The sequence below is a fragment of the Acinonyx jubatus genome, chromosome B2, assembly GCF_027475565.1.
Source record: "Acinonyx jubatus isolate Ajub_Pintada_27869175 chromosome B2, VMU_Ajub_asm_v1.0, whole genome shotgun sequence".
NCBI lineage: Eukaryota > Metazoa > Chordata > Mammalia > Carnivora > Felidae > Acinonyx > Acinonyx jubatus.
In genome coordinates this window covers 69,931,186-69,952,916 of record NC_069385.1, presented here as the reverse complement: position 1 = coordinate 69,952,916, position 21,731 = coordinate 69,931,186, and the positions used below count along the sequence as shown (strand labels likewise).

General features: G+C 42.8%; 1 long non-coding RNA gene across 1 annotated transcript; it reads left to right on the top strand.

Annotated features, from left to right (window-relative positions):
• The first annotated feature begins 4,982 nt into the window (after window positions 1–4,982).
• LOC113598764 (uncharacterized) lies at window positions 4,983–19,928 on the top strand. Its single transcript, XR_003419477.2, has 3 exons — window positions 4,983–9,053; window positions 16,875–18,321; window positions 19,401–19,928. It is a non-coding gene; the product is annotated as an uncharacterized LOC113598764 (long non-coding RNA).
• Window positions 19,929–21,731: the final 1,803 nt, after the last annotated feature.

Below are 21,731 nucleotides of genomic sequence, written 5' to 3'. Positions count from 1 at the left end.
GCTTAACTGACTGAGCTACCTAGGTGCCCCTCCCTGGTTGATTCTTATGCACATGGGAGTTTAGGAGCCAGCAGCCTTCACCCAAGGTATTTCTGCTCATCTGGTGACTGTTACATGGATTGTAGGTTCAGGAATTTCCACTGCTATGTGAGGGCCCGAAGGAATGAGTAGCCCTTTAGAACTTTGGCTCAAGCATCATGAACTCAGTGTGTAAACCTTCAAGAAAACCATCTTTCTGACTCTAGATTTCTTCTCCTCGACATGGAAAAATTACAACTCATCAGACACAATGTACATAATCGTTGCGTGTTATTAGAATTGCAAGAACCTGGTTCCTACCTCTTTCATAAGGTAGGATAGAAGAACACAGACCCGAGATTGTCCATAGAATTAAGTGCACTGAGCTCAAACATAAAAATACAGTCTTGACCACGCTCACAAAAACATTAGCCGTTTTCAACAAGGAAAGCCCTGTTTTAGGAACATTTCCAGAAGGAATGTTTTAGCTTTGTCATTGGGTCAAATAAAAACTCATTAGTGTATGGCTTCAGTCTTTCCCTTAGAATTGAGTCTGGTGGTCCAGGATGGATGCAGCGTCCTAATCGATGTCACCAATTCCTCAGATACCGTGAATGCTGGCCGACCTAAATGATTTAAAAACTCTCTTAGGGGTGCCTGCCTGACTCAGTTGGAAAAGCATGTGACTCTTGATCTCAGGGTCGTGAGTTCAAACCCCACATTGGGTGTAGAGGTTGTGTAGATAGATAAATAAACAAAGTTCAACAATAAAATAAAAACTCTTTTAGGCTTGGGGTTCTTTACCATCACTAGGTCATGTTGTATGCATAAGTTTGTAAACACTATTGGTGTCACCCAGGAAATAAGAACAGAAGTCAAAAATGCCACAGCCAGGCCAGGCTTTGGAAGGATATTTCACTTTAAAAGGACGGTTTGGGACTCAACAGGACACATTCTTTGTACACTGTGATAATGGCTTGGAGCAGAGAGTATTGATAAAACTGGTAGAAAAAGGTTCAAAGAACTTTGAGTGGAGGTGGGGCTGATGATTTGGAATTTTACCAAGAAGCTGCTTTTCTTTCCATAAAGGGAAGGCTAAAAAGGGAATCATCCCATTTGTACTTCAAACTAGTTTTAAATATATTAGGAAAAAAATACATACACACAACAAACCTCCTACCCAGACACCCTCCCACTGGCTGGTAATTCTATTTAAATGATCCGTGGGTGGCATCCTGGGCAGCCAGTACATCATTGTGCTACTCTGTACCTCCAGGGACATTCGGAGTGTGTGCACGTGACAGCAGGACTGAGTCCCGCCTCTACCCATGCTCTCTGTGGGACCCTTTCCCTCCAAGTGGCTACTTAGAGGCTTTGTGCAAGAGAATTCCTTCGCAGGAACCCAGAAATGAAAACATTTATGGAATTACTCTGCACAAATTACTTGGCACTGAAAATTGGAACAATTAGCAAACCTTTGTGACGAAGGAATGTTGAACGTGAAACAACTTGAAAATGGAGTAAAAATGGACCTATTATTCTTTGACTCAATTAGAGCTCACAAAATCTATTCAATATGCTTTTGCCAAACCATATATTTATCTGTGCATTTGGAGAGGAGAGGCTACTCCCAAGCAAGGCCCATTCACTCCAGCCCTGCCCCTCACCAACCTTGGAAGGAAAGGAACAAGCAGTGCCTTCAAATGGATGAGAACTGGCTCGGAGACACGATATCTTGTACACACGTAAAACCATGCCAGTAACCCTGGGTTATTTTTTGTAATGGTCGCAGATTTTTAAAGAAATTAACGATAGAGAAATGGATCATCTGAAATAATGCAATTTAGTAGTGTGACTTTCTTTTCTTTCAGATAAGTCCAAATTATGGCCATACTGTTCCCTGTATTTGTCCAGATGGTAAACTAGAGACGTTGGTTGGAAGTGAGCTTTAAAATTGGCACAAATTTAAAATTTCTGTCCTCCTAAAACAAAAATATCAAGTGGCCTGGTAATAATTTCACATTTTCAAAAGGCTATGAAATCCTTTTCTAGCTTGTCGATCCATATTATTTTTAAAATGTAATCCGTATAGTTATCATTAACGTCCACCCTCTGGGGAATGAGTAACCAATGACTCAAAGCTGCCACCAGAACTTGAGGGGGCTATAAAGGCGCTGTGGGCCTCACTCCTTCCGTGCAAGTCGGGGATCCCTCCTCTTCCAACTTCTTGTCAGCTAGCCCGAAATCACTGCATGTCAAGTATGTGCAAAAAAATGGCACTGGAGAGCTGTGTCCTTGCCCTACAGTGATCATTGGCCAGGGACTTCTTTTTGGTATTGTTTTCTTCTATCACTTCTTTCTCTATCTCTTTAGCTCTCTGTCTCTGTCTCTCTGCATTTGTTTTTCCTTTGAGAGTCATCTTTGCAGTAATGCAAATACTTATTTTTATCCCTCAAAATTTTCTGATTCTTAGAATATACAAATTGGCAGTGTCTTGACATTTATGTGTATAAAGTTTTTTTCTGTTTCAGCTTTGAGTATCTTCCATGTTAGGACTCTCTTTTTGGGGGGAAGGGTAATTTTTAAATTTTGAAATAATTTCAGAATTTCTGAAAAGTTGCAAGAATAGTGCAAAGAATTCCCATACACACTTTACCCAGATTCTCCAATGGTTAACATTTTCCCACAGTTGCTCTATCATATTCTCTCTGCGTCTATACATATTTATTAGTTTTTGGCTGAACCATTTGTGAGTAAGTTGCAACACGATGATGCCCCTTTACTCTTACATACTTTAGTGTGTATCTTACCATGAAAAGTACTGCACTTCAATGCTGAAAAAAGAAAAAGCAGATAAGCAAAAAGAAGGAAATTAAAATCCATCTGGATTCTTTCTACCCAGAAATAAGCATTTTGCTGTATATTCTTCCAGTTCTTTTCCATGCACATATTCAAATTCCTTACACAAATGTGACATTATGTATACAATTTTAAGCCCTGCTTTTAGAGGCTACATAGCACAATGGAAGAGCTCTGGTCCTGGAGTCAGCCTGGGTTCAAATCCCCTGTGTACTACTCACTATCTGTATTCATTTCCTGTGGCTGCCATAACAAATTACCACAAACTGGGTAACAGAAATTTATTCTCTCACAGTTCAGGAGTCCAGAAGTCTAAAATCAAAGTGTAAGCAAGGTTGGTTCCTTCTGGAGCTCTGAGGGAGAATCTGTTTCATACCTCTCTTTCCTAGTTTCTGGCAGCTGCCGGCAACCCTTGACATTCCTCGGCTCATAGAGCTGATTCCTCCAGTCTCTGCCTCCATGTTCATGTAGACTTCTACCCTGTGTCTCTACATGTATAAAACTCTCTCCTTTCTCACACAAGGGTACCAGTCATTGATGAATCCAGTATGACTTCATCTTGTGATCCTTAATTAATTACCTCTGCAAAAACCCTATTTCTAAATTAGGTCACTTTCTGAGGTTCTGAGTGGACATGAATTGCAGGGGGCCACTATCTATCTCACTATATGAGCACTATGTTCATGGATAAGAAAGTTTACCTTTCTGAGTGTAAATTCCTGGGTGTTTTAAGGATTAAATGTAATAGGGGTGCCTGAGTGGCTGAGTCAGTTAAGCATCGACTCTTGGTTTTGGCTCATGTCATGATCTCACTGCTCATGACATCAAGCCCCGAATCTGGCTCTGCACTGACAGTGCGTAGCCTGCTTGGGATTCTCTCTCCTTTTCTTTCTGCCCCTCCCCCACTTGTGTTCATGCTCTCTCTCAAAATAAACTTAAAAAAATGTATTTACACACATAAAGCAATTAGCACAATGCCTAGAACATGGTAAGCATTCAATAAATGTTAGCCATTGACTTTGGCAACATAACATGATTATAACATAATTTATTCAATCAGTAACCTCTTTGTTATTTAGATTTTTTCTGGTTTTTTGCTATGATAAGCTCCTAATAAACATCCTTGTGACTTAAATTTTTGTAAAATTTTCACACATTTATGATTCTTTCCTTAGCATAAATTCGTAGGCATAGGACAAAAAATTCTAAGCCTTTTGATTTAACAATTCCTTTCTTGGACCACATGGTTTTATGACTGACTTTCATTGTCCGTTTTGGGAAATCATCTTTTGCACAGCGGTCTGGAGACCTAACTCAGTTTTTCCCTAAATTACCATTCCTGGAAATACACACTATGCTAAAGGTCTGATAATGTTGGTGCCTGTTCACTAGGTGACTTTCCTCCCCTGCGAGCGCATGTGGCCTTGGAGGAGAAGCAGAGCAGGACGTGTCCCTGGGGCAAGGCTGGGTGAGCATGAGAGGTAACAAATCTGAAGCAAAGCCACTGGATTCTGCAAAGCAGTTTTGAACACTCAGGTAGACGGTAAACCACAACAACCGTGGCAGGAAAACAGCCTGCCACAAATAAAAGCCTAAAGCTCCAGCTGACACTCTGGTGTTCACGTCTTAATAAGAAATTGCTCAGCAGTTCAAACATCCTAGTTCAAAGCCCTCACCACACGTGGAGGAGCCTGAGAGGCCATCTTTCCGGGGTAACCCTCAGGCCACAGGTGACTCCCGGCCGACTTGTCAGCCCCCCTCCCTCTTCCTCCTCCTCCCAGGCACAGGGGGAAGTTGGCAAAGCAGAAAAAGGACAGGGCCTTATGCAGTGTTTCCTGCTGCAGCTGGAGGATTTAGGTTTCCAATTTTAATTCCGCTCTCCCTTTGGTCAGCACACAGAAAGAGGTTCATACAAATGTACCTGCAAACCAGGTCAGAAATAAAATGACTGCAGGCACGCTAAGGCACCCATATTTGACAGTTTCCTCTTGGAGCAAACACACAAACCTTTAGTCAGCTTCTTTTGACCACAATTAGAAAATATTACCAGTGTAGGTGACCACAAATGGTATTTAAAAACATCTTGACAGTTTGGTGGGGGGCGGGGGGTGCAAAACAAATACTCCCCCCCACACACATGCATACATACATACACGCCCAGCTTTACTCCACCTCCCACACAAAACTACTTTTGATTGATACACTTTTTAAAATAATGTTTGAAATAGTTCTAAAGTCATGAATTTGGGGGTGAATGGATCTATCTGAAAAATCTATATTTAGCTTTGCAAAGGGTTTATGAAAACTTGTTTTTATTTTGATTGTTGTGGGTTCACGCCCCTGGAGTTTCGTTTTGACTTTTTGGGTTAAATGAGTTTCAAAATGAAACTCTTCCAGTTGTCAAAATTTCCCCCAAGTTTTAATTTAAAAACTGGAGGCTTTCTTATTCCATAGGTTCTGATTATTAGTCTTTCTCCAGAAGTCCTCTCCTCTCCTAGTAGCAAGCTGACCATATCCTTCATGCTGTGTGTTTAACGCCTTTCTCTTCCTTAATGCCTTGGGAAACAGCAACCAATTGCCAAGGGAAAGCCCTTGGTTGAAGTGTCAAAAGAGTTGAGCCCATATTCTTTCTTTCTTTTTTTTTTTTTTTTTTGAAGATTTTGTTGTTAAGTAATCTCTACACCCAATGTTGGGTCAAACTTACAACCCCAAGATCAAGAGTCACATGTTCTACCTACCGACTGAGGTATCCCAGAGCCCCTTATTCTTGTCGTGAGTGGCAAAGCAAACTTTATCAGAGACTTGCCTCAGTTTTCCCACTGGAGAAATGGAATGCAAATATCTCCTCTCTATTTTTAAGGGTGCTGTGACCAGAAAACCGGGTTGAACTTTAGTGTCAGTTAAGGAATAGTATTCCTCCTACGTGAAAGTTGTTGTCATAGGAAGGGATTCATCCACCAAATATTTTTACAAGCATTTGAGGCTTCAGGACTTGATATCGGAAGCTACAAAGTGTGAATTCTTGCTACTCCAGAAAGGTACAGCCACACACAGGTCCTCTGGTTGGCAATGAGAAGGATGAATTATTAAGCCAATCTAAAAAGATAATAAGGTGAATGAGCTAAACAACACTCTATACTTCCCTCTATTATCACAATTTATTAGGATTACTTTTTTCATGCCTGTTAAACATTATGCAAAATGTTTAATAAGCTACAACTATATTCAGCTAAATACAGCTATATGCATTTCCTATTGCTGCTGTTATAAATTACCATACGCTGAGTGGCTTTAAGCACAATGAAATTTATTATCTTTCAGTGTGGGAGGTCAGAAGTCCGAAATCAGTGTCACTAGGCTAAACTCAATGAGTCAGCAGGGCTGTGCTCCTCTTGGAGGCTCTGGGGGAGAATCAGTTTGTTGCCTTTTCAGCTTTTAAAAGTTGCCTAGGTTCCTTGGCTCCTGGTCCTGTATTTCTGTGACCTCTCATAAGGACCTTTCTGATTACATTGGGCCCACCTAGATAATTCAGAATAATCTCCCTATCTTAAGATCCTTCACTTTGTTACTTCTGCCAAGTCCCTTCCTTCATTTAAGGTAACAACATACTTGCAGGGGTCAGGATGAAGACATCTTTGGTGGGCCCATATAAAAGCAGGAACCCAATCTCCCCTGCTCTGTGTTGATCCCATTACCTAGCACACACCTACGTCACAGCAGGCACTTACTATATACATAGAATGAACAGAAGAAATAGATTATGCCTGCTGTTGGCAGTTCAGTCCATCAGATGCTTATTGAACACCTACTACGAGCCAGACCCAAGGGGCACAGAGCTGTCCTGGAGTGCACTGCCTGACAGGCAGACCGTCAAGGAGGAAACTGAAAGGAGCAACAGCAAGCCTGGTTGTCCAGAGCCCGAAAGAGCAAGGGCACCTTAATAATTCTGTCTGTATCCTTGCAGTTTCCTCCTTTAGCTATTGGCTGCTGTCTTCTTGAAGAATTCTTTGAACACATTCCCCTTGGCAAACATGATTAATTATATTCACATTTATTTCTTTATTTCTAGTCCACCCCCCCCCCCCACCTCTGGGTACTCTTCTGATGTGCCTAGAATTTCTACTGAGAATTATTAAAAGAATCAATGATCAAGTCTCAGCAGAACCTCCCCATCCCCACCCATGTGCCCCACTCAGGGAAAGCTCAGGGGGCTTCAGGGAGGTCTGAAGTGCAGCTCAGAACCACAGAATAGGTTAAATGGGTTTCCTGAGCCAGGCTGGGAGCCTAAGCACTGTAGCTTATTGGTTTTATGTGTAAATGCATTTCAAATTTCAAATAGTGCGGATACACATGTGACCCTTCAGAATATACCTGTTAGCAAGTTACAGATGCCTGCTCATGCACCAGTGTCCAGAACCTGAATTTCCCTGACTCATTTCAGAGCAACTCAGGTGAGTTACAGAGTATCATATGGTTTAAAGCCTTTTCTACAGGAGGCCTTCTGGTTTCAGAAGGACTGTGCAGATGCAGGCCTTCTAAGGATCCAATAGCCATCATCCGTCTAACTTAAACTTGGGGCTTTTTGCATTTCTCCCCTTTCCCCTTCTCTCTGTCTCTCTCTCTCTCTCGCAGTATGAAAGGGAGTCCAGTTTATCTAATATTTAAGCAGCAAGTTTGGAGGAGAAGTCAATGGGAGGTTGAGGACAGAGAGCTCCAGAAGCTCCAGTGGCCACAGAGGACAGAAGTGGGATATACCAGTGGCTGGTGGGGCCAGGTCTAGATGCAGGTCACTTGAAAGATGAGGACTGTCTGGTATTTGCAAACGCACATCTTCCCTCCCCTAAGGGCACTGGGTTCTTGCAGAAATACATATTTACCCATTTTTGAAAGGTTGATGGGTCTTCCTGGAGTTTGAAAAGATGCCTCTGTTGTTCAAAAGGTATGAGTTACGTTGTGAACACATTTGGTTCAAGTTTAGTCTTGAAAGCTTTTCCTCTACAACTTCTCATGTCCTATTAGCTGATAGCACTCCTGAGCATGAATGTTTTTGTGCTGCTGCCCTTTCACTGGTGGAAGTTGGAAAAAATACAGAGTGCTAATCCCACGCACCTGCTTTCAATTCTGCCCACATGGTTTTGGAGTAGGAGGTCTGTTCGCTCCGAATATTTCTACACAGTTTTCAAAACCTGCATTTTTCCATGCTAACACATCTCCGCTTGTCGGCACCTAATTGAACACACACACCCACCCCATGTGTTCACATGCTTACCCTTTACCTTCTCAGAGTCTGTGAGTATGTGCTAGGATGACCACTAGATGGCAGTATTTGAAACACTCCCTGCGTGCTCAGGTGAAGAAAGTTTGACAACTACCCAGAGCTGGGGTTCCCAGATATTAATCTGTAGAATTTTTTAAAAAGAAAAAAGGGAACACTACATAGGCTTGTCAAGTTTTTGTTTTTACAGGGAACATGATTAAGATATAAATCAACTTCCACTCTTTCCTGAGAGAAACATTTTAACTATAAAGAAATAGGAAAGATGGAATCTAAACATTGGGGATTTTTCTCTAAACCTAACAAATGTAGCTTTATGGAAAGCTGACCACATTGTCCTTTTGTCTTCATTTTGATGCCAACCAAGGAAAGTGTCATCATGGACAGCATTTGGGAAATAAACCTAGAGGACAATTTGCAATTCCAGGATGGTTTCCTTGAGTGAAATCAAGATCCTTGGGCTGCACTATCTTATCTCCAAATTGACCCTGAGACCTATGGATTTCCATCGAGAGGCACAAAAGAGAAGCAACAATTGCACTTGATCAAACCAGATTTGATAAAAGTAAGAAGCGTGTATCCAGACAACTACCTAGGAATCCCTTCACATATGCTGGCTGTGTTGCTGAGCTACCTGCCTGATCATCTGGACTCCTTCGGTCTTCCTTTGCTTGTCAGGATCAAAGAGGATCAGTGTCAAGCCTCCCTGGCCTTCGGGATGAGCCCATCTAGGTGAACTTCTGCTGAGACAGGCCTGCAGGATCTTCATGCCGGTCCCAGGTTGCTGTGTGAGGGCGGCACCAACCCAGACCCTCCATCTTGGCATCTTGCTCTTACTCACCAAAGAATTCTGCAATAGAACACGGGGCCCTATCTGCGTGCCCCCTCTTCTGTGGCAGAGGTAGGATGAGACACCATGCACTGTGAAAGGAGGTGCTAAACACAAATATAGTGAGACAAAGTATAGGCTTTCAATCAGAGAGATCTAATTCTAGGGCGTGGACAAATCACCTCACCTGTCTAACCCTCAGCGTCCTGCAGATCAGGAGAATAATAGTGTATACCTCTCAGTCACAGTCTGACTAAATGAGGTGATCTGTGTTAAGTGTGTAATACAGTACTTACTGTGTGCTCAATATGCATTAACAAATATTAATCATGTAATCAATTTCGGTGCAGGGTGCTCCTTTCTAGAGGCAGGCAGGCTGCTTCACCCCCAAAGATGCCTTTCTACGGCATGTGAATACTGCACATACTGTTTTGGAAGAAATTTGCTCCTGGTAAATCTCCACTTCTGAGTCTCCGATTCCCTTTGAACAGTTCTTTCTCCGTAGCAGGTCACATCACTGAGAGTGACTGGGACGTTAAGCAGCCTGAGGATGCAGGAGACCCGGGATGTCTCCTTCTAGGACCCCAGGCAGCTCTGCCTACTCACAGGGATGGCAGCAACTTGGTATTCAGAGTGTGGGGAGTCCAGTTAAGCTTTTCCCTCATTCACTGTACTTTATTCAGTAGAAAGTCCTGCAGCTGGTATCTCCCCAGCAAAACTATGCAGCCTCTGGTAAGGTTGGAGAGCTCAGAGAAAACTCCAGATAACCAAACACACTGAAACTGATACTGCGACACTGGAGTTGTGGGTTGACTAAGCCCAGCCTGGTTAGGAAACCCCTCGCTTGTCACTGCCACAGTAGTGGATGGAAATTGGCCTCTGGAAGGCTGTGCTTGTACTGCCACCTAGTGGCTAAAAAAAGCCAGGCTCGGTCTGGGGAGGAACCTGGACCCCACAGTCAGACCCAGCTGGGCAGTTACTACCAAGAACTAACATCTTCCTTAAGGAAATTTTGTTCACAGCTTTGCAAGCTAATCCCCTAATTTAATTTAATTTAATTTGATCCCATCGTGCCCCTAAAGCACTGCAACACTATGAGATTCAAGGTAGAGCCAAAAGACCAGCCTGGGAATCTAAAGGCTCATTTGAGTCACTAGCTTATTGTATAGCTTTGGAGAAGTGGCTTAAACCTTCCATTTCCTCTCAGAAAAGTGGAAATTAACAATACCCAGGTTTAGCGGCTGTGAGGTTTACACCCCTTTATAAACTGCATGATGTTCTCCCCTGACATCTTGCTCCCCCACTACCTGGATTCTGCCTTTGCAAACCCCGATGCCCATGCCCCACCCTTCAGTAAAACCAACCAGCCAACCTCCTCTTATTCCCCAGGAAGTGGAGACCCCTCTCCCTTGGTAGTGCTAAAACAGAAAATTAAACAAACAAACAAAAAAAGTGGGAAAGATCCAGTCCAGAATGTGCTCATGGAAAGAGCGCACAATAAAAAGAGTCAAGGTCTACCTCTGCCATTCACAGCCACCCATTTACCGGGATAACACTTCATTTAGAGGACAACATACACTCTGAGGTGGGTTGGCAACAGACAGGACATACTGAGTTTATATGTAGTGGTGGCCCCCTAAGTGGACACCAAGGACTCTGCTTGTCTTCCCCAGCCTGGGGCCTGGGCCTGGGCATTCATGTGTGACCTGGAAGGGAGGGGGAATTCTCAGAACAACTTTCTGCCTGGCTCAGCCCATTTGATCTCTGAAATCCTCCCAGGATCTGAGATTCTTCAAACCTTTCAGGGCTCCCCTAGGCTCAGTCCCCCTGCCTCTCGTTCTCCGTGGGGCTGGCTGTAGCTGTGAGTGAGTCCTGTGTCCCTGGCTGACCTCTAGGGCAGAAATCTCCCAAATTACTTGATTGTCCGCCCCATCTGTAAAATCATTTTCAGCATGCACCTCACTATGAATATTTGTGTGTGTAACTATATTAATATATCATGCATATTGCAGGACATTTGCAAAAAATTGATAATCTAAAGGGGTGGGAAATTAATACATAATGTATCATCACTCCTATGCCCTAGAGTGCATTCAGGTCTGGGTGGATCTGGACCCTTTCTCTGACTGGAAGAGCTGTAGCCCAAGCATAGGGAGTTTATATCTCATGAGCGGCATTAGATAAGAAAAGCTGGACACACAAGACAGATCCTTTCCTGAAGTCCCCACATAAACTGAAGCTTAGGAAGACATTTGCTGGGAAAGTTGTCAAGGTATGAGGAGGAAGCACAATTCTCCTCCTAAAATACACGGTCCTCAGGGTGTCTCAGAAGAGCGTGGCCATGCAGGATGGAGAAGCCCAGACACAGGTCACTAGCTTTCTTGTCCTGTCACAGGATCTTCTGATTCTCCTTAGAGGACTCTTGCCATGACTTGCTGAAATACAGATAAACAGCTTTCCAGCATCTACTGGATACAAGAATTAATGGTTCATTTACATACTCTGTATCATTTAACCCCCAAAGCAATCCTGAGAGATCAGTGAGAGATCAGTGAGGCCCCATCGCATAAGGAAGCTGAGGCAGGGAGAGGTGAAGTAATGCCCCAAAGACCCCGTATCTCGTCAGAACCAGGGTCTCCCAATTGCTAAATCCCCCAGATTCATCGTACAAATTCAGAATAGTCACCTCTTGATAATAATATTAATATAAAATCAGTTAACATTTATGGATTGCTTAATCTTTGTAAAGGCTTAACTGCTGCATTTGTTCCTCACAAAAGCATTATGAAATGGTTCAATTATTTAAAAAGGAAACTCAAGCTTCGTGAGGTAATTTGTTCAGAGTTGCCAGTTCTGTTAAGTTGTGAATATGTGATGTCTGACCTCAAAGCTGGAAACTGTAACCATTACTTCCTTCCCTAAGTCAGTCTGGCTCTGCTGACCGGGAGATGGGAATGCCAGACCCAAAAAGCAGCGTTCAGAGATTACGGAAGCTTCTCCCACCCCTGAGCACTGCCTGTTCTGGGAAGGGTTTATTGGAAGGGGTTTCTATTAAATAGAATTAGTCTATCTAATTAGAAGGCAGGGCAGAGCCAGGAGTTCCTGTTCAGAGTCCATGTAAATCTCTCAACTTGTTTTCTTGCTATGAAATGGAGAGGCTGGACAAAATATTCCCCAAGATCACCTTTACCTCTGGGGCACCTGGGTGGCTCAGTCTTTAAGTGTCTATCTTCAGCTCAGGTCACGATCTCACGGTTTGTGGGTTCAAGCCCCACTTCAGGCTCCGTGCTGACAGCTCAGAGCCTGGAGCCTGCTTAGGATTCTGTGTCTCACTTTTTCTCTGACCCTGCCCCACTTGCATTCTGTTTCTCAAAAATGAATAGATGTCAAAAAAAAAAAAAAAAAGATCGCCTTTACCTCCAATTTCTATGGTTCTAGAAGACAGAAATGGACATTTTTGTGTGGAGAGGGGACATCTGAGAACAAGGATACTCTCGCTGTTTAACATGGAGTCAACTCTGCTCCTTGCCTGGAGGACAGTAACCCCCCAACCATGTTCTCTAACTTCTAAGCACATGCTGTTTGTTCTTTTTTATTTAAGTATCATGTAAACAAAATCAGTCCTTCATTTAATTCCTGAATTTTAGGGAAATATTCTTTATCTTTGGAGACTCCTTGGTTTCAGAGTATGGGACTTAAGAATATCAAACAATACTCACATGGCCTTGTCCTCTGTGGGTGGTTTTTTTCTTCAGCAACAATGAAAGCAGAGTTTTACCCCAGAATGTACCAAGTCCCCGAAAGACAAAATTTGGGAGATATATTGAAATAACAGGTTCAAAAAGCCTTCCTAATAGTTAATAGTCTGTAAACATCCTTTTAGCTAATTTTTGAAACTTATCAAGTGTTGTATATGCTCACGAGGGAAACGTTTACAAATATAAAAATCTAAGCTTGTTTAGAAACTTCCCGTGATAGCTTGCTGCCTCTAACCTATGGCACAGGACAGTGAATTTGCAGTCATCCCCCAGACCACACCTGCCTGCAGGTCAGGGGCCATATCTCATACATCTTATTTTTCCACAGCCATGGTTCAGTGCTGTCCCTGTTTGTTGAATTGAATGGATTTTTAGGAAAGAGGAGTTCACAGGTTCGTTTAGTCCTGCTACTGGACAGATTTAATAGAATGTTATTTGCCAGCAGGGCTAAGATATTTTCAGGCACTGTACTCCTCATAGGCGGGCAGATGTAAGGAGAGCTCACTAACTCCTCACTCACAGGCGGTAGGAAGGAAGAGCAAGATTATTGGGAGCCAGAGGCTAGTTTGGTTCTGAAGGCTACTCCCTGCTCATTTTTTGGTATTTCAGCATGCCCACATCATACCAGAAATAGGCTGTAGGACCTGGCCACCCGTGAACATGTAACTGGGCCCAACCGCCACTGTGGATAGAAGAGTCTTCTTACACCATCGTCCACCTAAAAAGCAAGATGTGTTGCCTTTAGTCTCTAGGAGCTTGTGGTCTTCCATGTTGCAGGATATAAGGGTCATTATTAGGTCCTACCTACTCCCCCACCTTTCCAACTAATCTCCTCTCTTATGAGCTAGAAGTTCCCACCTTTGGATTTTATTTTATATAGAGCTCTAGAGAGGAAAGAGGCTTAAGAGATCATATGCCTGCTTTGTTCAATATAGTAGCCATTGGCCACATGGGCTAGTGGCTACCTTATTTAAAGTACAGAATTAGAACATTGGCATCATCACAGAAATTTCTATCAGGGCTAGCAGACAAAAAGTACCCATTTTAAAGGCATAGAAGAGATTAGTCATCCAAGGTCCTTGGCAGAACTATGAGTGAAATCCAGTTTTCCATACTTGAAAGCTACTTCTTTCTTCACTACACTAGAAGAGTTGTCATTTAAAGTACCCAGGAAGAGGGGTGCCTGGGTGGCTTAGTTCGTTAAGCATCCAACCTCGGCTCAGGTCATGATCTCACAGTTCATAAGTTCGAGTCCCGCATCAGTCTCTATGCTGACAGCTCAGAGCCTGGAGCCTGCTTCGGATTCTGTGTCTCCCTCTGTCTCTGGCCCTCCCCCACTCACACTCTGTCTCTCTCAAAATTAAATAAATATTAAAAAAGTTTTTTAAAAAAACTAAAATGCCCAGGGAGAGGTATTTTTTTTCCTTCCTTGATGGCATGTTAATTCACATCATCACAAGTTAACAGATAGGACCAGCTAGTCCTCCCTGGATACAGTCAGGGCAGACAGTGTGGAGAGCCAGGTAGGATGAGTCACAGGAGATGAGGGTCTATCATGACTCAGGACATAGGCTAGCTCAGACACAGGATGTATGTTGTCCATGTCTGTATTCCCAGGGCTTGGACTAGAACTGGGACTTCACTGTGCCAAAGGACATGAGCCAGGGGCAGCACAAGTTGCTGGGTATCAAGCAAAGGGACAGTAAAGGAAGACTGGAGAACTCTCACCAGTGTCTTCAATAAGAAGTACAGTGTTGCTGGGGCACCTGGGTGGTTCAGTCAGTTCAGTGCCTGACTCTTGATTTTGGCTCAGGTCATGATCTGTTGAGTTTGAGCCTGAGTTGGGCTCTGTCCTGACAGTGTGGAACCCGCTTGGGACTCTCTCTCTCTCCCTCTCTCTCTCTGCCCCTCCCCTGTCCATACATGAATGTGCTCACTCTTGCTCACTCTCTCTCAAAATAAAAAAAATAAACCAAAAAAAAACAAAAAACAAAAAAAAAACAACAGAAGAAGAAGTAGAAGTAGAGTGTCCCTGGTCAGGTTTTCACTTTGTTTTGTCTTGGCCATCCAAATTTATGCTTTACTTATTGGGATGTGTGACACCATTCTGGAGCTGTTAACCTTTGCCTTAGTTCCTATCATATGATACTTAGTAATGAATTTCAACTTATTGTGAAAACATAGGCCAGACATAGGTTGAAAGTTTTGTTTTATTTTGTTTTGTGTAGCTATAGAGCTGAGCCTTAAGAGTGTAGGATTAGAACTGGGTCTAATCTCCAGCACTTTTTGATCCTGGGCACCTCACTTAACATTCAGTATCCTCATCTGTGAAATGGGAGAACAGTAAGGATTCCTTGTCAGGATTGTTGAGGAGATCAACTGAGGTAATATTTAAGACAATGTGCAAAGCAGAGAGCTCAGTGCAGGTGTTAATTAGTCATTATCTTTATTGTTCCCTCATTTGGCACCTCCTTCATAGCAATTATGGTACTGAATTCTGGGTGGCCAGCATTACCTTAGGTTTACCAGATGTACGTTTCCCCCCCCCCCCCCCAGATTTATTGTGTTTAAACAATGGATGGATCTACCTTATATCTTTATTTGAAGATGATGTAGTCACAGTCTGGTTTTTGTGAGGCAGCACAGAATAGTTTAATGGTTCAATTAGCTCCTTGAGGAGATACATGGTGCTTGAGATATGCCAAATAAGCAGCATGCAACCTCTGTGGGGAGAAAAGAAGTCAGCCGACTTCTTGTGAAGACACAGCTTCCTGCAGAGCCAGATGTAGTTCACATTTTCCTCTTGCTTTTTCCCAATAGAAGTGCTCAGGGGGGATAAACTTTACTTAACCTAATTAATTTTAATCACAGCTTTCAAATCTCATACTGTGAAAAGAATTACAAATTGGAATACATTAATAGAAGCCATAGTTTATGCTGTAAGCTAATCATGAAATGTGCATTTACATTTTCTGCATGAGTTTGCAATTACCATTAAAATAAAATTCCGTTATGTCCTTTTAAATTACCAAAATGTGAAGAGCAGATTGAGCCAGGCCCATTTTTGTGCTAAATTACTAGAAGAATGTCTAAATTTCCAAGAATCAGACAGCTTCCTTCATTTGAGTTGCAGCAAGGAATGATTTTCAGTCATCTGCTCCAAGCTATTTCTGTTTTTAAATAATAATCTTTTAAACTAATTGTGCAAATGCGTCACCTGCTTTCATAGGTGGTCCATTGAGTTTGGTACAGAGGACAAATTATATATATTACATTATTATATATACATCTGTATAAATATCTGTGTGACTGTGTGCATACATACATGTGTCTATACACATACAGGTGCATTTAGATCTATACATGTAATTTTGCTTTTAGGTTCCATGTAGGCTTTTATTTTATGGAGGTATGTATGGAAGCAAATGCTTCCTGGTTCCTCAAAGGATCTGAGGCAGTTTAGAGGAAACACAGAAGATGCAGTAATAAGATTTTAATAAAGAATAAATTCCCAAGTCAGAAGACAATGGCAAGACATCGGCAGAGTAATGTCATTGCCTCTACGTGTGTAGGGCTCAGCAGTCTTTTACCTCCTTTCATACACTTCCTCCCACTTGGTCCTGTGGTAGGCTGAACAGGGGGGATCGTCTCCATTTCACACATGAGGAGACTGAGTGTGTCAGTGAGGGAAAAGAGTGGGTCTTTCAACTGCAGTCTGAGGCTCATTCTACAGGAAGGCTCTGGGAATCTAGAATCACAATTTTTGAACTATGAGGTCAAGGAGGAACAGGTGGGCATGAGTGGTGACCACATGCCAACAGCATCCTGGTATCTCGATATTAGTGATGGTGAGGTGCAGGCTTCCCAGGGTACTTTATGAAGCTTCAGCTGGTTTGTTGGCCGTTTGGGTGGACTCATTTAGGCTTTAGTTTCCTGGGAATATTTTATATTGAATTATCCCTGGGGATGCTGCTAGTAGCTCACTGGCTGGTTCTCTAGCAAGGCACAGAAACAGCATCCCACAACAGCAGCAATAATTATAATAGCAGCTTCCAGTTATTGATTACTTACTGTGTCCAAGACCCTTTGTCATATTATAGTCTTCCCCTTCAGTGCTCTGTCTCCTTTTTTCCAGGTAAATATTCCATTGCTGCCGAAATTTCTATTCAAGATGGATTGAAGATGCCCACCAACCAGTTTGTCTACCTGTGCACATGCCAAGATCATGAGGGCTCTTACCCCTGGCTGGGCTACATGGAGGCAGAGGTACCAAGAGAGCCAGGACTCTTTTTCCAAGAGTGGTCCAATTCCAGATATTAGGTCTCCTTTAGATGCCAGCTTCTGACCTGCTTCCTCCTGGCCTAGGCCTTCCTTTATTCATGGCTGACATTACTTGCTTTGGAAGCAAGTATCAAAAGAACCGGGGCGCCTGGGCGACTCAGTCAGTTGAACGTCTGACTCTTGGTTTCAGCTCAGGTCATGATTGCATGGTTCCTGGGATCGATCCCCGCATTGAGCTCTGTGCTGCTGGTGCGGAGCCTGCTTGGGATTCTCTCTTTCCCTCTCTCTCTGCCCCTCCCCCATTCATGCTCTCTCAAAATAAATAAATAAAATGTAAAATATATATGTATCAAAAGGCCCTACCCTAGGATACCTCTGGCCCAAGCACAGAGCCTGGATCTCATTCATCATCATAAAGGACAGTGGACAGTGTAGGGTACCTGAAGGCCTTGGGCTTTCAGATCATGCAGACCTGAGTGTGAACTCTGGCTTCACTGTGTGCCCACTGGGAGGTTGGGTGATTTAGTGAAATGCTCTGCACTTCAAGTTCCTCATTTGTTAGCAGGGATTTATAGTCTGCTTTGCACAGGCTTTGGCTGAAGATGAAATGTGACAGCTGTGTAAAGCTTAAATATGGTCCCTGGCACATAGTCAGTGATAAGTACCCCCCCCCCCCCCCGACTCTGAGGCTCTGCCCGGACCCTTGCCTGAGCTCCTGCTTCCTTTTTCTGTGCCCCTTAGTATCTTACTTAATTCCTGTCACAGGAGGTATTTGGGCCTATTTTCTGAGCAAGTGCCAGCCCCACACCACCATTTCTACCTCCTTCTGCCCCACTTCCACCCTTCACTTCTAGGTCTGTGGAGCCAAACCTGAGGGCCTGGACTCCTGCTGGATGGGACCCTATGTCCCAGGGACATGGAAGATCCAAACACAGTCCTCTGGCAGACTCTGCACTATTAACTACTGATTTGAGGGCAGTGAATCCCCTGTGGTCTGTCTAGGGGGCAGGTGATCAAGACTGTGGCAACAAGGGCGTTAGACCTTGCTGCTCAAAGTGCGCTCTGTGGACAGCAACACTGGCATCACCTGCAAGCTTGTTAGAAATGCAGAATCCTGGGCCACTGAATCAGAATATGCGTCTTAACAAGATCTCCGGTGATCCATTTTCCGGTGGATATCAAGGCTTGAGAAGCCCTGGACTGGACCCCAGAAGACAAGGGCCCCAGGAATCATTTCTACAAGAGAACGTGGATTCTTCATTCCAGGGATGAGCATTGGTTTCTAACAGAGAATCCAATAGGTATGTTCAAAACATGCATTAAAGTCAAACTTATCTGTGTAGGAATCAGTTTTGTCTTCTTTCTAGGTTGTCTAAAGCAAACCTTTGAATCTTTCTCTAAGACTCACAAATAATACAGGATGCTGCTACCTTGCTTCAGATTAACTTGCTTGTCCTCATGCCATTCAGTTAAGTCTCCCAGACCATACTTACCCCAGCCCTTCCCTATCATGGAAACACAATCACACACACAAAGGCTTACACATATACATAGATGCATACACATACATGGACATACATTACACAAACGCACACACTCAACAGGGGCCATGCCATTTCCCACTCCGGCACCTAAGCTTATGTTGTCTCATCTGCCTGGGATGCCTTCATGCCCTCATTTGGCTGAATTTTAGTCTTCCTTTAAGTTTCATTTAAAGTGTCAGTTCAGCGGTGCCTGGCTGGCTCAGTCAGAGGAACATGTGACTCTTGGTCTTGGGGTTGTGAGTTCGAGCCCCACATTGGGTGTAGAGATTACTTAAAAATAAAATCTTTAAAAATAAAATAAAAAAGTGTCAGCTCAGCCAGAGTCACCACTTTGCTCCAGCAAGGGATTTTATACCACGGCTGTGTGATGGTATTTCTATCATCACCACATTGCATTACAACTGTTCTGTTTATGGCTTGATCATGTCCTGGAAACATTGAACCAAGTGAGGGCAAGGGCCAAGTTGTATTTATTCATCTTTGTATCTCCAACACCTAACGCAATGTTAGGCACATTGTAGAATGCCCTGAAAATGCTTATTGCATAAGTGAAGTGGTAAAAAGCTTAGATTGTTCTAGTGGCTTCGCATTTTGTCCTTTGAAATTTAATAAGAATGGAATAAAATTACTGCAGACTCAAAGCATTTGGGGAAAATTCTGTTAAACCTTGCAACCCAAATGGAAAAAGCAGATCAAAGGGAAATTAGATGGCAATTTGTTTTTTAAAAAAATCTGCAGCGGCATTTTAATTAGAGAATATTCTTCTCACTGAAATTAAGAACTCCCAGGGAAATACTTGGTATGTTAGAAGATCTCTCTTCACATTTTTCCGCCAGCCATTGCAGGACCTGCTGAGCAGCCTTTGTGAAGGAAAGCTCCAAGGAGGACAGGACACAGCACAATGAGACACTCAGCACTGACACAGCATTCTGCACTTTGCACAATTAAGGCTCTCACCTCTCCTCACCCTGCAGGGAGAAGGTGGCAGTATTGACAGGTCTTGATGGCTGAGGTAAGAGGCTCTGAGCATAACTGACTTGCTTGATGCACACAACTGGACTGTCACAGGCACAGCTCAGCATTCTGGATCCCTTTCTCATGTCAACCAGTCTTTCCCTTACCTTGGAATATAATCCCTTTTGACATATACATCACACTCTAAGGTTCTTCATAAGGAGGCAGTCTGGACTAGATCAGTGTTTCCTAGAGGTGGGATGTCACAGAGCAGTAAAATAGTTGAAACTAAATTTAAGGGTGACCAAGTTTAGAATTGCCAGTTTTATTTTGCTGACCGGAAATGCTAAGAAAATCTATGATCAGAATTATGTCATAAAAGAAAATAAATGTTGACATTAAAAAAAAAATGATCCTGGGGCGCCTGGGTGGCTCAGTCGGTTAAGCATGTGACTCCCGATAGCGGTTCCGGTCATGATCTCGCTGTGGTGAGATCGAGTCCCATGTAAGGCTGAGCATGGAGCCTGCTTGGGATTCTCTCTCTCCTTCTCTCCCTCTCGTTCTGCCCCTCCCCTGCTCGCACTCTCACTCTCTCAAAATAAATAAACTTAAAAATCCCAGAAAAAAGCTCAACTTTTAAAAACCTGAATACATTTAGCTTTATGAAAAACTCACCACATTTTTATTTATTTATTTTTTTCTCATTTCACAGCAGGCCAGTGACAATGAGCGATAGTTTGGAATAGTGTTTAGGAGATATGGGCTTTGTCAATCTTTAATATGCTAGATTCATGTATTTGTTGAAATCCTGAAGCCAAGCTTTCAGAGCAGAAAAGTGAGTGAAAGCTTGCGTGCTGGCATTCCACACCCAGGCCAGTCACTAGCTGGCTCCTTACATAACTGTGGCCAGAGGCACAACTCACTCAAGCCATGACTTTTCCAGAATCGGTGTGTCTCAGCTTTCTGTTCATTAAAGAAGATGGGGGACTTGAAACCTTGGTGTGGTATTTCACAATGTGTTTTATGTAGGATTAGGCTAAGCAAATGTTCTGAGCTGAAGATTTTGTCCTGTCATGTACCCTACTCTTATTTTTGCTTTGTCTGCACAAGAAAAATAAAGAAGATAACTTAGTACTGAGATGTGAATTTGGGGGCTTATATGCTAAGGGAAAATAAAAATGAACACAAAACTTTGTGTACATTATAAGAAAATTATGGAATAAAAAGACTAAAAATAATTACAGTGATTGGTTGATGGAGGAGGGTTGTGGATAAATTTCTCTTACATGTTTTCCAAGTTTTGTTACTATATTTATATTACTTTTGGAATTGAGAGTAATTTTGTAATTATAAATAAGTGAGAAAAACTGAAGAATGACATCTTTACTGACTTTTGGGGATGCCACTGAAATGCTGTAAAAGCAAGCTGCAAACTAATGAAAGCTGTGGCAGACTGTGTTTGCCAAAGATGGCCACAACAACATCGTCCCTCCCACAGACTCCTCTTACAAAGGACCTAACACTCCTCCCATTGAGCCCTTACCTTGAACATGGACAGATCTTTGTAATGGCCTCAACCAACTGAATATAGTAGGACTCAATGTGACCTTTGAGGCTAGATTATAAAAATGCCACATACCTCTGGTTTCCTTTCGTAGGACACCACCACTTGAATTCAGCTTCCATGCTATGAGGAAGTTCAAAGAAGCAGCCCATGTGGAGATGCTGCAGTTGACAGTCCAAGTGAGGACTGCCAACTGCCAGACATGTAAGTGAAGAAGCCTCCAGATGATCCAAGCTCCAGCCTTTGAGTCTTTCCAGAGGCCTCAGACACCATGGAGAAGAGATGGCTGTCCCTTCTGTGCCTGGGTTAAATTCCTGATTCATAGAATCCCTAATTCTAAGCAGACTTAAATGATTGCTTTATATCTTTAAGGTTTGGGGTTTGTTACATAAGGAATATATGTGTAGTATAATTCTCTTTTAGTAAAATTAATAAGAGCAAAAATGAAATCCCTGTACATCCATCTATCTATCTATCTACCTATCATCTATCTATCTAAGACATCTATACAGTTGACCTTTGAACACTGCAGGGTGCTGGGGCGCCACTCTACCCACCGCACAGTTGAAAATCCAAATATAATTTTTGACTCCCCCAAAACTTAACTACTTAACTACTAATAGCCTACTGATGACTGGAAACCTTACTG